Here is a 15197-nt window from a genome sequence, read left to right as displayed (position 1 = left end):
AGCTATGTGTGCATGCTGTGAGATGTTTTTCTCTTATGAATTTCCTTATTTATACTCAGTTTTTAGACAGCTGAAAATTATGAGTTTACAGAACAAGATGTACTTTCAGCTCTTATTTTATGGCCTAGTCCTATGGCATGCACTATTATGAAAACAATTCTAAACTGTGTTTTATTATATTATATTGTGCAATTTATATTCAGAAGATACTATCAGCACCAGGGAACAGACAAATTTAATAAAAGACACAATGTTCCTGTTGTCCTAATAGTTATTAAAATGAAAGTCTTCCCAGAAGACATTTATAGTGTCTTTTTTGAAGATATTCCGCATGCTTTGATGGCTCAATTGGAGCCTATATATCTGAACAGCAACATCAAAGATCATAGAAACATGCTGTATTGAGCTGGAAGGAAGCTTTAAAATCATCTACACCAACGCCTTTCATTTTGCAGGAGATTTCACTGAGGCTGAGGGAGAGCAGTTGATGCAACCTCATGCATGTCAAAGTTGTGGCTAAAAATGTAGTCCCCTACCACACAAAGATTCCTCCCACTTTTATTATCAGGAATGTTAAAAATTTTGTATGTCCATAGACTTAGCCAAATATAGTCCCATTGCTTCTGAAATAGCTCCAAAAGGCTGAAAGAAGGGATTTAATTTTTACTACTTCTCAAAGCAGAAACCATAGTCTTGAGAGGATACTAATTTGGTCACTGCCTGCTATTTCTTATATATTTTTAAATTCTTTGATAGAATATAAGTTCTATGAGAGCAAGAAGCATGTTCATTTGTGGTGTTGCCGAATTCCATATGCAAGCAGCATGTCTAAAATATAGAACTCATTCAAGAAATTGTTGTAAATATATAAATATAGGTTTAGGGGCTGCAAACATTTTGTAAAACTTAGGAATGACCTCAAGGATATACAATCTGGCCGGCGCCGTGGCTCACTAGGCTAATCCTCCGCCTTGCGGCGCTGGCACACAGGGTTCTAGTCCCGGTCGCCCCTCTTCCAGGACAGCTCTCCGCTGTGGCCAGGGAGTGCAGTGGAGGATGGCCCAAGTGCTTGGGCCCTGCACCCCATGGGAGACCAGAAGTACCTGGCTCCTGTCATCGGATCAGCGCGGTGCGCCGGTTGCAGTGCGCTGGCCGCGGCGGCCATTGGAGGGTGAACTAACGGCAAAGGAAGACCTTTCTCTCTGTCTCTCTCTCACTGTCCACTCTTCCTGTCAAAAAAAAAAAAAAAAAGGATATCAAGAATTACATACACACACATGCATGCACACACACACACTCACAAAACACAGGTACAATATCCTAAATGGCATATAAGCACCCTAAATATAAGTTGCAAGATAATAAAAAGTCACTGTGACTCTTTTAGCAGGAAGTGTACAAAAATTTATAAGTAGCTATGAGATTTACGTGAACATAAAAAGTAAGAAAAACATGAAGGATACATCATAATTCTGTGACGCCCTCCAGCTGTGCTGACCAACCCCAGGTACTTGGTAGTGTTGAAACTGTTGAAAATGAGCCTGCCTTGATTCTGTAATGTGAAAGCTATAGTCTTATTGAGAGTATTTGAAAGACTATCAGGGTGCAGCCTGAATCAATGGTTAAAAGGTATTTGAGAAATAGAATAAACTTTTTTTTCAGATATGTAAATATGGTGGGCAAATATTAAATAAAATATGATTAGTAGTCAGATATTATTTGCAATAATTTTTGTAAATTTTTGAATAGATGGTAGGATGAAGGAAAAGGGGGGTATAAAGGAGAAAGGATAGCAGGGAAAGAGGGAGAGAGGAAGGGAGAGAAGGTGGAGGAAGTGAAGATTGGTGAAAGAGAGACAGGGTGGACAGGAACAATTTGGAGGACACCTATTCTAAACCCAATGCTGTATACACGATGATTGCACCTACATTTTATTTAATCCTCACTAAAATGATCCACTTTTATACAAAAGAGCTAACTTAACTTAAAAAAAAACCCTAGAACCAAGATTCACTTTGAATATCTACCAACGCCAAAGCAATTTCACCGTGCACACTTCCAATCCGTATGAATGGTTCTTTGCACAGTTTCACATTTTATTTTTATTTAGGCTTTAGTGATTACAGAGCGTTTTTGCATAATAATTTTGCTGTTTCTTTAAAATAACTCTGTGAAGGGATGTTTCTTAGCTCTATTCAAGAGGTGAACAAATTGAAGATCAAAGAGGTGATTTAATTTATCCAAATGAAATGAAACCCATGTCTATGGATCTCAGTTGATGATCCTTTCAGCCATGATATGCAGTGGTATCCAATACACATATCATGCTCCATCCATACCCACAGCAGTACCAGGTATTCCATCAGAGACTTTTGCATATTATCTTTACATAAAACTCTGAATGGAAGCTTATTTTATTGAACTTCACATATGATGAAATTGGCACAGATGTTTACTCAGTAGTCTTGTATAAAAACAGGAAAACAGAAAGCAAATTTTGAAATTCAAAGAAAGTTAGACATTCTTTTCAGATCACATAGGGCAAAATTTTTCTTATGTACAAATACACATTGAGCCTTATTCGGAAACTCACTAAGATAACTACTTTAAACTCCCTCGCACTGTCCTTCAGCTACGTCCGGTAAGCCAGAACAAATTGAATAGTTCCTTTAGTAATAAATCCAGTCTGTGGCTGTAACCCATGGTCTTTCATTAGCTCCTTAGATGACTTGAAGATGATTTGTTGGCTTCTTTCACCCTCCTCAACTTAATGCTATTTGCCAACATGCCCAGGAAATACATGGAAGAAGCAGAGAGACTGTGGGACTCCTCATTTGCAAGATTCTCTCAGAAGACCTGCATGCGTTCAATAGGAATGTATAATTCTTACAACAATCTGTTTTTAAAAATTAAAAGCAGCAGTGGGACCACTTATCAAATTTAAAAGATAAGACTTTCCTGTAAACACAAACAAAATCAACATTTACCTGTACCTCAGTGGGACTTTTCATAAATTCCAGTCCAAGTCTAAGAACCAGGTAGGCAAATGATGGAGCTCGTAGCCTGAGTATGAAGGCCTGAGAAGGATACTAGTGTAAGTTCTGAGTCCAAAAGCCCAGGAACCAGGAGAACTGATGTCTAAGGGAAAGAGAAAAAGAATGTTTCAGCTTAAGGAAGTGACTTGATCCTTTTCCTGCCTTTTTGCTGTATCCAGGCTCTCCATGGATTGGATGATGCCCAATCACACAGGTGAGGACAAATCTTGACACAGATCATCTGTTCAACAGCCTTTCTTGGGACAGCTATTGTGGCTCAGCAGGCAAACTGTTGCTTGGGACACCTCCCTCCCATGTCAGAGTGCCTGATTTGATTCCCAGCGCCTCCATTTGATACAGCTACCTGATAATGAGCGCCTTTGGAGAAGGCAGGTGATGGCTCAAATCTTGGGTCCCTGACACTCATGTGTGAGTCCTGGATGGAGTTCTGGACTCCTGGCTTCTGGCTGACACTGTCCCTGCTGTTGTAGGCATTTGGGAAGTGAACCAGGTGATGAAATGCTCTCTCTCTCTCTCTCTCTCTCTCTGTGGTTTTCAAATATATGACAATAAATAAATAAACAAGCAGATGGTAATCTTTTCCAGAGATATAAACACAAATGCAATCAGAAATTAGATGCTATCTGGCATTCCCCTAGCTCACTAATGTTGACACAGACAATTCTCCATTTCAAGTATCATCTGTATTTATTTGTTTTAAAATGTTGAATCTACATAAATTTTTTCTTAATACTGAGGATTGAGGCCGGCGCCGCGGCTCGCTAGGCTAATCCTCCACCTTGCGGCGCCGGCACACTGGGTTCTAGTCCCGGTCGGGGCACCGGATTCTGTCCCGGTTGCTCCTCTTCCAGTTCAGCTCTCTGCTGAGGCCCGGGAGTGCAGTGGAGGATGGCCCAAGTGCTTGGGCCTTGCACCCGCATGGAGACCAGGAGAAGCACCTGGCTCCTGGCTTTGGATCAGCGCAGTGCGCTGGCCACAGCGCGTGGGCCGAAGCGGCCATTGGAGGGTGAACCAACGGAAAAGGGAGACCTTTCTCTCTGTCTCTCTCTCTCTCTGTCTCTCACTGTCCACTCTGCCTATCAAAAAAAAAAAAAAATACTGAGGATTGAAGTTTTTCACATATAGAAAATGTTTATATTTATAAATAGATGAATTTCAGTATTGTTTTCTATGATGGAAAGGAGTAATAAATTCCAGAAAGAGCAGGAAGTAAATATGATGAAATTTAATTTTTGAAAACTGGCTACCAGGGCCAGCGTTGTGATGTAGCGGATAAAGTCCTAGCCTGCAATGCCAGCATCCAGTATTGGAACTGGATTATGTCCCAGCAGCTCCACTTGTGAACAAGCTCCCAGCTAATTGCATGAAAAAAAGCAGCGGAAGATGACCCAAGGGTTTGAGCCCCTGCATCCATGTGGGAGACCCAGATGAAGCTCCTGGTTCTTGGCTTCAGTCGGGCCCAACCCTGGCCATTTCAGTCATCTTAGGAATGAAGCAGAAGATGGAAGATCTCTCTCTCTCTCCCTCTCTCTCTGGAACTCTGAATTTTGAAAATACATCTTTTTAAAAAAGACAAACAGTTGGCTACCAATAAAAAAATTACAAGAGCTTCAGGTTAGCCCAAGCATACAACAAACAGATTAGAGTTTGGTGGTGACAGCATCTAACATATTTAGTGCTTAGCAAAGTTCTAAATAGTTGTTTTTGTTTTTGTGGAGTTTCTTGATCTCTTTGTAGATTCTGGTTATTAACCCTTTATCTGTTGCATAGTTTGCAAATATTTTTTCCCATTCTGTCGGTTGTCTCTTCACTCTCCTGACTGTTTCTTTTGCAGTACAGAAACTTCTCAATTTGATGCAATCCCAATAGTTGATTTTGGCTTTGACTGCCTGTGCCTCCCGGGTCTTTTCCAGAAACTCTTTGCCTGTGCCAATATCTTGAAGGGTTTCTCCAATGTTCTCTAATAACTTGATGGTGTCAGGTCGTAGATTTAGGTCTTTAATCCATGTTGAGTGGATTTTTGTGTAAGGTGTAAGGTAGGGGTCTTTTTTTTTTTTTTTTGACAGCCAGAGTGGACAGTGAGAGAGAGAGAGACAGAGAGAAAGGTCTTCCTTTGCCGTTGTTTCACCCTCCAATGGCTGCTGCGGCTGGTGCACTGCGGCCAGCGCACCACGCTGATCAGATGGCAGGAGCCAGGTACTTATCCTGGTCTCCCATAGGGTGCAGGGCCCAAGTACTTGGGCCATCCTCCACTGCACTCCCTGGCCACAGCAGAGAGCTGGCCTGGAAGAGGGGCAACCGGGACAGAATCCGGCGCCCCGACCAGGACTAGAACCCAGTGTGCCGGCACCGCAGACGGAGGATTAGCCTAGTGAGCCGCGGCACCAGCCAAAAGTATATTTTCTATGATATACATGATCAGTTTTGTGCCAATGTAAAGTCAAATAACTAAGCTGAATCATTGTCTATAACATTACAATCCGTAGTTTGCCCAATATCCTATCACAACCAGGACATGATGCAAATGTCCCTGGTAAAGTGATTAGGTATATAGGTTCCAAGACCAGCTTATACAACCCTACCATTCTCCATTGGGTGGAAACAAGCCTGCTGGTGCCCGTAGCATATCATTTCTGGAAAGAAGAGAGTGAAAGTCCGGTGTAGTACAACATTCCTCCCCATGGCAAGCAGCAGGTTTAACTGGTAGTTGATGTTCTTTACCTGGGGGTATCAAAGTTAACATATTGACAAAGGCACATTTTATGCAAGTCTCTTGAATGCCTGGTTTCTGTGTTGTGACTGGAAGTCAGAGGCTAGGGGATTGCAGCACAGAGAGAGGTAAACTGTACTTGGGTTCTACCTTAGTAGACTGAACATAGCTTTCCCACTCATTGTGGGACCTCTGACCCTCACTGTGCTACCAGGACTTTTGGACGAAGGTGGAAACTGCATTTATATATATTATTGCATCCCTGGTATAGAAGAATCTTATCATTCACTCAGCATTTTGTGTTTATATAGTTAGTGAAATGCATTCATTCATGAGTGATTGAGAACATTAACTCACTCATCATTCTGTGCCCATTCAGTAGGCATAGTAATTCATTCTAGATGAATTATTTTGCAATCTGCATCTACAGAGTTGGTTAAGAGCACAGACTTTACTTTAATCTTATAATTTTGGCTCTACTATTTCCTAGTTCTGTTACCTTGAATAAATTTCTTTCTGTCTCCAAAATTTATGGTATCATCATAAAGCAAGAGAAAAATAATACTTTTCTCACAATAATTAAAGGGGCTATATAGATAATGCTCTTAACACTATCTGAAACCTAGATAATGAACTGTAGCTATGAATATTAATTATTTACTTTTGCAAAATTGTCCACAGAAAAGATGCTATTTTAGATACATGCAATAAAATTTAAATTGAGACACAGTCCCTTACTGCAAGGAATTTATGGTTATAGTGCCACCAGATTCCTGATGTTTTTCAAGTCTGAGAAGCTGGATGTAAGATTAGTTGACTGGAGACTTTGAACATTAACACAGCTTATAAGTACTTGACAACAGTATGTAAGATTATTGATACAAAAGATAAGATATTTGGACATACCAAGTGATATACATATGACAACATTCCAAGTGTTAATAAAGTCTATGTTTTGAAATTGATTGATAATGGCAACATAGAAATGGTAAGAGCACAAAATATATTGTATATTAGATGCCATAACTCACTTGATTATGAAAGAACACATTCTCCATTAAAGGCAAGTCATGTGCATTATCTGTCCACTGATGTGCAATGTCATTTCAGACATTCCATCATTCTCTGCTTGAGCACTCTTCTGTAATCTCATGAGGTGTCCAGGGAAGAGACAATGATAGCCCAGACATTAAAATGTAATCAAGATATGCAAATTCATATCTAAATGTGAATTGTTGGGAAAAAGAAATTAATCTAGGCATGGTCAAATAAACAATGTGTAATATGGATAATTAATCACCAAATTAGCAGATGCAGTCCCTTGAGGAAATTATGCAAATTGAAAAGGCCCCCATCCACTGACACAATTAGACCACTTAATGACAAAACTCTCAATAAAATAACCCCTGGGAACATCACAAAACAAATAGCCTAATCAACCTTAGTATCCCAAACTCCATTGCAATATTTAATATTATTTAATAATGTCTCTTCCTGGTTTGAATATACAGAAGGGCCCCATCATATTTTGGTAGAAAATACTAGATGATTCCTCATCTTGGATGGTCCATTATGTGGTTCCCTCAAAATCTAGTTTCCACCCCCCATCGATCAAATATCTTATTACTGAAATTCAAAATCTCACAATGATAAAGCTTCATGCAAGACAAAAGGCCAATTATGTATTTCCTGTGAGTAAGAGCAAAAGCAAGGGAAGATTGATGCACCATGAAAATGTATGCCCTCAGAGGCCTGATGTCACCCATTTATTATATAAACAGCAAAGGAAGGATCTCTACCTTGTACTGATGAATGTCTTCTTAGGAAAGAGCATCTTCCCCAAGAATGTTGGAGTATCCCACACCTGCTTCTAAAGTGTATAACTAATAATCCTACCTCCACTCTCTACTCCACACACACAAAGGTCAGTGATAAAGTGACTCCTACAGAAACCTCTGAGATTGGGCCTAACAAAATCTATTGTTAAATCCCCCTAAATATGTAATTTTACCTGTAAAGAGGTACCTTTGCTTCATAGATAAAAACAAAAAAATCTTTCACCCCCCAGAAAAAAACTTTATCTGGTATTTTATTATGATAATTTAGTTGCTAAAAATAATAGTGACAGGAAGAAATTGTACCAGTACTAAGCTGTTGAAAACTATATAAGATAGTGCTAGCTAAGCATCAGAACAGTACTTCCATAAAGGATGTATTCAAGAAATATTAGTTATTACTTCTGTTATTGTTTTTGTAACTATTTCATTATTATTATCAGCCTAAATCAGTAATAACAGAAATTTTGTAAAATTAGGGTAACTAAAAGGTTAGTTTCTCAGTGAAAGTTTTTGCATATCTTTTTTAGAGGACACATATTGAAAAGATCTCTGCTAGCCTGCATCGTGTCAAGAGTAGAAAACATTTCTTTGGCAATTATTAAATGCCCAACAGTATTCTAACTGCCATACAAGTATTAATACATTTAATCAGAATGACAATGAAATAGAAACTGTTATTATATTTGTCACATTGTTCTAACAGGGAAGCTTTTACACCATCCAATGAATGAGAAGACATTCAACTTCCAGAAAATTGCTGCTGACAAGATAATCCCATTGATTCTTTCTCTTTCCTTGTCACTGAAAAATGATTATACTGCCACTTTCCAACTTTTCTACTAGTAATGTATCAGCAGTCATCTTTCTATTTTATTATCTACACAGATTTACCTCATGATTTTTAAAGACCATAGAATCATAATTCTATACTGGAATTTGTTTAAACCATCTTCTACTGAAGAATATTTTGGTTATTTTAGAATCTTTATTTTTGTAAACAATGTTTCAATGAATACAATACTTTTCTCTGAACATCTACTTTCTGTAGTGTATGCAATGCAATCACAGCCAATGTTTAGTGAGTTTTTGATCTGTTCCAGGCACTACCTCAAGTATTATGTGCTTTGTATTTGAACACATCTCATTTGAACCTTATATGAATCCTACAGATTTTACCCCCTTTACCCAAGTTCTCCACATTACAGAGTTCCTGCCTTGTACAGGGACACCTATTTTAGGTGACACATTGGAGCTAGCATGAACCTGATTTTTTTTTTTCTTTTTTGGAGTTGGTGTTGTAGCGAAGTTTTCTTCCTGCACAACTCTCAGCTTTAAATTAAAGAACAATGGACAAACAAAATTATATATACTTACAATGTTTTTTAATACATGTATATTGTGAAATGACTAAATCAAACATGTCAACATATTCATCACTTCATGTACTTATCATTTTCTTGTAGTGAGGATATTTTAGATCTCTCAACAATTTTCAACTATACAACACATAATAATAATCATCCCAATGCTGTACTTTAGATCGCCTAAATTTATTCCTCCTGTCTAACTGAAACTTCTCAGCATTTAGTACCATTTCACTCCCATAGCCACTGGCAACAACCATTCTATTCTCTATAAATTTGACACTTAAAAGTATTGTGTGTTTATTTTAAAGTCAGAGTCACAGAGAGAGGGAGAGATGGAGACAAAGAGAGAGAGAGAGATCTTCATTGGCTGGGGCACCTCCAGGTGGTTACAATGGCCAGGGCTGAGCCAGGCCGAAGCCAGGAGTCAGGATCTTCATCAGGGTCTCTCACATGGGTGGCTGGGTAGCAAGTATTTGGGCCATCTTCCTCTGCTTTTCAGGCATGTTAGCAGGGACTGTATTGGAAGTGGAGCAGTGGAGCAGAGGGGACCCGGACTGGTGAACATACAGGATGTTGGCAACACAAGCAGTGGCAACAGCCCCAACCCTGAATTTGATTTATGATTTTATAATAAATGAGATGACAAAGTACTTGTTTTTCCGTGCTTGACTTATTCTACTTAATATAGTGTCCTCCAGTCTATCTGTACTATCTCAAATGAAAAGATTTCTTTTTAAAAGGCTGAATAGTATTCCACTTAGTGTGTGTGTGTACACGTTTTCTTTATCCAGTCATCCATCATCCATTGATAAATAGTTCTATTGTTTATATATTTTGGCGATTGTGAATAATTCTACAATGAGCATGCAGATGCAGGTGTCTTTTCCAGGTACTGATTTTGTTTCTTTTGGATACATATCCAGAAGTAGGGCTGCTGAATCATAGATTGTTTCTATTTATAATTCTAGCGAATCGCCCCCATGCTATTTTCCATAGTGGTTGCATAAATTTATGTTCCCATCAACAGTATATAAAGGTTTCCTTTTCTCCATGGCCTCAATGACACTTGTTATCTTTGTCTTTTGTATACTAGCTATGAGGTGATGAGGTATATCTCATGGTAGCATTTCCCTGTGACTTGTGATACTGTACTTTTTTCATATAACTATTAGCCATTTGTATTTCTTTCAGAAATGTCTACCTAAGTCTTTTACCTATTTTTATTTTTTTTTTTGCTATTTAGTTCTTTCTTAAATAATTAAGATATTATCCCCATCACATATATGCTTTGCAAATATTTTATCCCAATTATTAAGCTGTCTCTTCACCTACTTGTTCCTTAGCTTTGCAGTTTACGGTTTGATGAAATTTCATTCGCCTATTTTTGGGTATTTTTTTGCCTTGTTTTTAGGGTCATATTTTTAAAAAAATATTGCCAAGACTTATGTCAGGAGTCATTCCTTATGGTTTCTTCTCATAGTTTTAAGTTTCAGGTCTTAGATTTAAATCTTTAATCCATTTTGAATTGATTTTTTTGTATAAGATACGAGATATTCTTCATGTAGAAATCTAATTGTTTAATTATTTTTCATGTAGATATTCAATTTCTTAGCATTGTTTATTGAAGGGACTGTCATCCCAACCCCCTCCCCAGGGTCTTCTTTTTTTCTTACATAAGCACCATATATATTTTTAAAAATTCCATATATAATTTAAAAGGAACAAATTCCATATATTTCATATATAAAGTTTTAAGAACATAAAGAACATAATAATACTTCCCACCCTATTGTCCTTCCCTCCCTCCCACTCTCCCTGCTCTTTCTCTTCTTGTTTTTCTTTTAATTTTTGAAACTATGTAATTTCAATTTACTTTATAATCACAAGCTTAACACTACACTAAATAAAGAATTCAACAAGTAAGGGGAAAATGGAACGAACATGTGGATTTATTTCTAGGCTCTCTATTCCATTGATATATACCTATTTTTACAAAAATACCATGATGCTTTTTTAAAAAAAGATTTTTATTTATTTATTTGACAGGTAGAGTTACAGACAGTGAGAGTGAGAGACAGAGAGAAAGGTCTTCCTTCCATTGGTTCGCTCCCCAAATGGCTGCAATGGCCAAAGCTACGCCGATCCAAAACCAGGAGCCAGGTGCCTCCTCCTGGTCTCTCATGTGGGGCCTAGGGACTTGGGGCTTTCCCAGGCCACAGCCAAGAGCTGGGTTGGAAGAGGAGCAGCTGGGACTAGAACCTGGTGACCTTGTGGGATGCTGGCGCCTCAGGGGGAGGACTAACCTACTATGCCAACACGCCAGCCAACCATGATGCCTTTTTTTTTTTTTTTTTTTTTGACAGGCAGAGTGGACAGTGAGAGAGAGAGAGAGAGAGAGAGAGGTCTTCCTTTTGCCTTTGGTTCACCCTCCAATGGCCGCTGCGGCTGGCGCGCTGTGGCCAGTGCACCGTGCTGATCCGAAGGCAGGAGCCAGGTGCTTCTGCTGGTCTTCCATGGGGTGCAGGGCCCAAGCACTTGGGCCATCCTCCACTGCACTCCCGGGCCACAGCGAAGAGCTGGCCTGGAAGAGGGGCAACCAGGACAGAATCTGGCGCCCTGATCGGGACTAGAACCCAGTGTGCCTACGCCACAAGGCGGAGGATTAGCCTATTGAGCCATGGTGCCGGCTTCCATGATGCTTTTTGATTGCTATAACTTTGAGTATATTTGAAATCGGATGCTATAATGCCTCAAGTATTGCTTTTTTTTTTTTTTTTTTTTTTTTTTTTTTTTTTTCTGAAAATAGCTATAGCTTTTCCTCCCTCCCATCATCTGTTGTTTTCCTGGGCACATTAGCAGGAAGTTTGATCAGAAATGGAACAGCGGGAATCAAATGAAATAGTGGCAGGGGCATGCAGCAACTTAATTTGCTGTGGTACAATGCTGGCCCCTACTTCCCTTTTATTCAGAGGAAGCAGCTTTTCCTACTTTATACCAGGGTATTTTATGGGCTAGGAGTGACCTAGGGTCTCACTAACTTTTTTTTTTTTTTTTTTTTTTTTGACAGGCAGAGTTAGACAGTGAGAGAGACAGAGAGAGACAGAGAGAAAAGTCTTCCTTCCATTGGGTCAACCCCCAAATGGCTGCTACAGCCAGTGCGCTGCGCTGATCCGAAGCCAGGAGCCAGGTGCTTCCTCCTGGTCTCCCAAGTGGGTGCAGGGCCCAAGCACTTGGGCCATCCTCATCCTCCACTGCACTCCAGGGCCACAGCAGAGAGCTGGACTGGAATAGGAGCAACTGGGACAAGAACCCCGGGTGCTGGCACCACAGGCAGAGGATTAGCCTAATGAGCCGCGGTGCCAGCCCTCACTGACTTTTAATTACAGAGGTAGGACTGAATTCAGAGAAATCTTACATGAAAACTTCACCTTGAATCTTTACACAAATGCTTCCTGTAGGAACAACTTACCAGGAAAACATTTGCTCAGGCAAAAGATAGACACGTTACAAATGTTGAGTTTTCCCAAAAAAACTTATCTATTTATTTATTCCACCACTAGTTCATAAGATCATTTCCCTGTACCCTAGGCAATCTTGGATATTACAGTTACTTTTCATTTTTTTTATTTTTTGGTTTTAGTTATCATAGTGCAAAACTTGTCAGATATAGCCATGTATTTTTCTTGGAAATAAATTTTGTTAGTTTTTACTTGATCCATGGTAACCAATAATTTTCTTTTACTTGACTTTTTGACCTAAAATTAAAATTTAATTTAAAAAATGTGGCAAATTGCTGTTACTAGATTATTGATTTTATTCCATTTGAGCAAGTTCTACTGATGTATTTCATAGAGAGTTTTGATTATACAAAGACTTAGACTTCTTTTCAATGATGTTTTCAAGTTTGTGAAAGCTAACGCAGATACTAAATATCTTGATATGTTTTTAAAGGACTTTTTATTCATTAGCAGACTATTTGGAATGAACAAAATCAACTTTATTAGAATATTTTCTGAATGTAGGCTTTATCTATAGGCAGTGTTTGTGCTCTGTATTAAGCTACTTCAAAGCCTGTGTTAATTGAATCACCAAGGCCTCCCTGTACAGCATACTGCTCATATAAATTGCTAGTATGTCCTTTTATCTTCCAAGATCTTCTGATGTCGAGAATGGATAAAAGTGTGGAACCATTTTAAAGAATCATTTAAAATATTATCTATGCAGATTTGATTTTATTTGTTTTTCTTTACTCAAATGTGTTATTAGATTACCGTCTCTCCCCTTTTAATCTATTCCATGAATTCACATTTCTAATTTGGTTTACCATCTTTTGACAAGTGGTAAATATGTAGCCTAAAATAAAGAATTAGATCTCACATTCAGCCCAATAGACGAACTCAGAAGATATAGATGCAGTGGAGGCCAAGTCTTCTCACTTTCTCCTACAGGTTGATTATGGGTTCCCCAGAGGAAGAATTACAGACTTTATCATAACACAATTTAAAAATAGCTAACATTTATTAAGAAGTTAACATATGTCATGCACAAACACAACTATTCTTCATGCACTGACCTATTTTATCATACATATCTTATTTTGAGGTGAGAAAATTGAGGCATAGATAGCCTAAAATCTTGTCTGAGATCACGTGGATTTTAACCAATAGGTTGGTTTACTCCTCTTAATCATTGTGTTGTGCAAGAAGATGGCAGTTTGTTTTAAATTACATCGGATTCACTGCCCACCATGTTTCCAGGAGATAAATACCCTTAAGTGAAACAAGTATATTTTATGCTTCTCCTCCCTAATGCTTCTTTCAAGGCTCAGTTTTTGGGCTAGTGTTGTGCAGCAGGTAAAGCTGCCACCTGAAATGCCAGCATTTGATAGGGACGTGGGTTTGAGTCCCAGCTGCTTCACTTCCAATGCAACTCCCTGCTAATGCTCCTGGGAAGACACTGGAAGACAGCCCAAGAACCATTTGGGTGCATGAACGCATGTAGAAAGCCTGGAAGAAGCTCCTGCTTAGGTCTGGCCCTGCCTTAGCTATTGCTACCATTTAGGCAGTGAACCAGCAGCTAGAGGATCCCTCAGTGTCTCTTTCTCTCTCTGTGTAACTCTGGCTTTTAAGCAAATAAATTAATCTTTAAAACTTTCCAGGAAAATAAATCTGCTTTCTATTGATTTCATTCATTTGAAGATGAAGTGCAACAATGGTCTCCATCCCCAGACTGGGTTAGAGTTTGATAGCAAATACTACCTTGTAAAAATGGGCTGTGATTAAATAATTTGAAATAAAAATATTTTCCTTCTTGATTAGAGAGTGAGAAGAGAACAAAGGAACTTTGCTCAAGATTTCAACTAGAGTATTTCAGATGCCAACACAAGAATAAAACTCAATAAGCATCTAAGGCATTTGGAATGAAGACAAATATAGAAAACTTTCTAAAATCTCGCTCTTTACGGAGACATTCTAGATTTTGCCATAATAGTAATAATACTATACTAGTAATAGCAAGAGTAGCAGAACTAGATTAGAAAGAGCAATCAGATATATATATATATCTACCTCCAAAAGCTGGGTCTTCCACTCAGTAGTTGTGTGACTTTTTGGAAATTAAAGTAATCTTTTCTTTAATAATAAAATGAACATAATGATAACTACCTTGAATGATAGGAAGAAATGAGATGATTAGTATAATCACCTAGAGTGTACCTGTACATAAAGCATTCTTAGTGTTAGTTACCTCTTTTCTTTCTGTTTTGTCATCCAACATTTTCCATTACAATGGGAAAAGCACAATGTCTGACAGTTTCTGGAATCATTATTTACCCTCCAATACCAGCATGCTGGTTCTATATTTCTCATATTGATTACTTCCAATGTCCAAAATAATTATTGATTTGACTTATGTACTGTAAGTTAAATATGAGGAAGGAATTCTGGCATTTTGCTGCACAATAGGTTAAATGCAGGAGGACCACAGTTGACAAGAGGGAATATATACTTTGAAAGGGCTTGAAAGGAGAATTTTGAATCGTCGCATCATAATGAAATCATCAATTGAAGGAGAAAGATATGCTAATTAATCCAACTTAATCATTACTCAGTACATGCCTGCATAGAACAATTACATTGTGACCCCAACTACATAAAACTTTATGTGTCAATCAAATATAAACTAAAACAAAATAATGGAAAAAATTTTATATGTTTCATATAGTGTT

The sequence above is a fragment of the Oryctolagus cuniculus genome, chromosome 11 (assembly GCF_051225735.1).
Source record: "Oryctolagus cuniculus isolate XC-2025 breed Fujian yellow rabbit chromosome 11, ASM5122573v1, whole genome shotgun sequence".
Lineage (NCBI taxonomy): Eukaryota > Metazoa > Chordata > Mammalia > Lagomorpha > Leporidae > Oryctolagus > Oryctolagus cuniculus.
The sequence above is the reverse complement of the archived record's forward strand: the minus strand, read 5'-3'. Positions refer to the sequence as shown.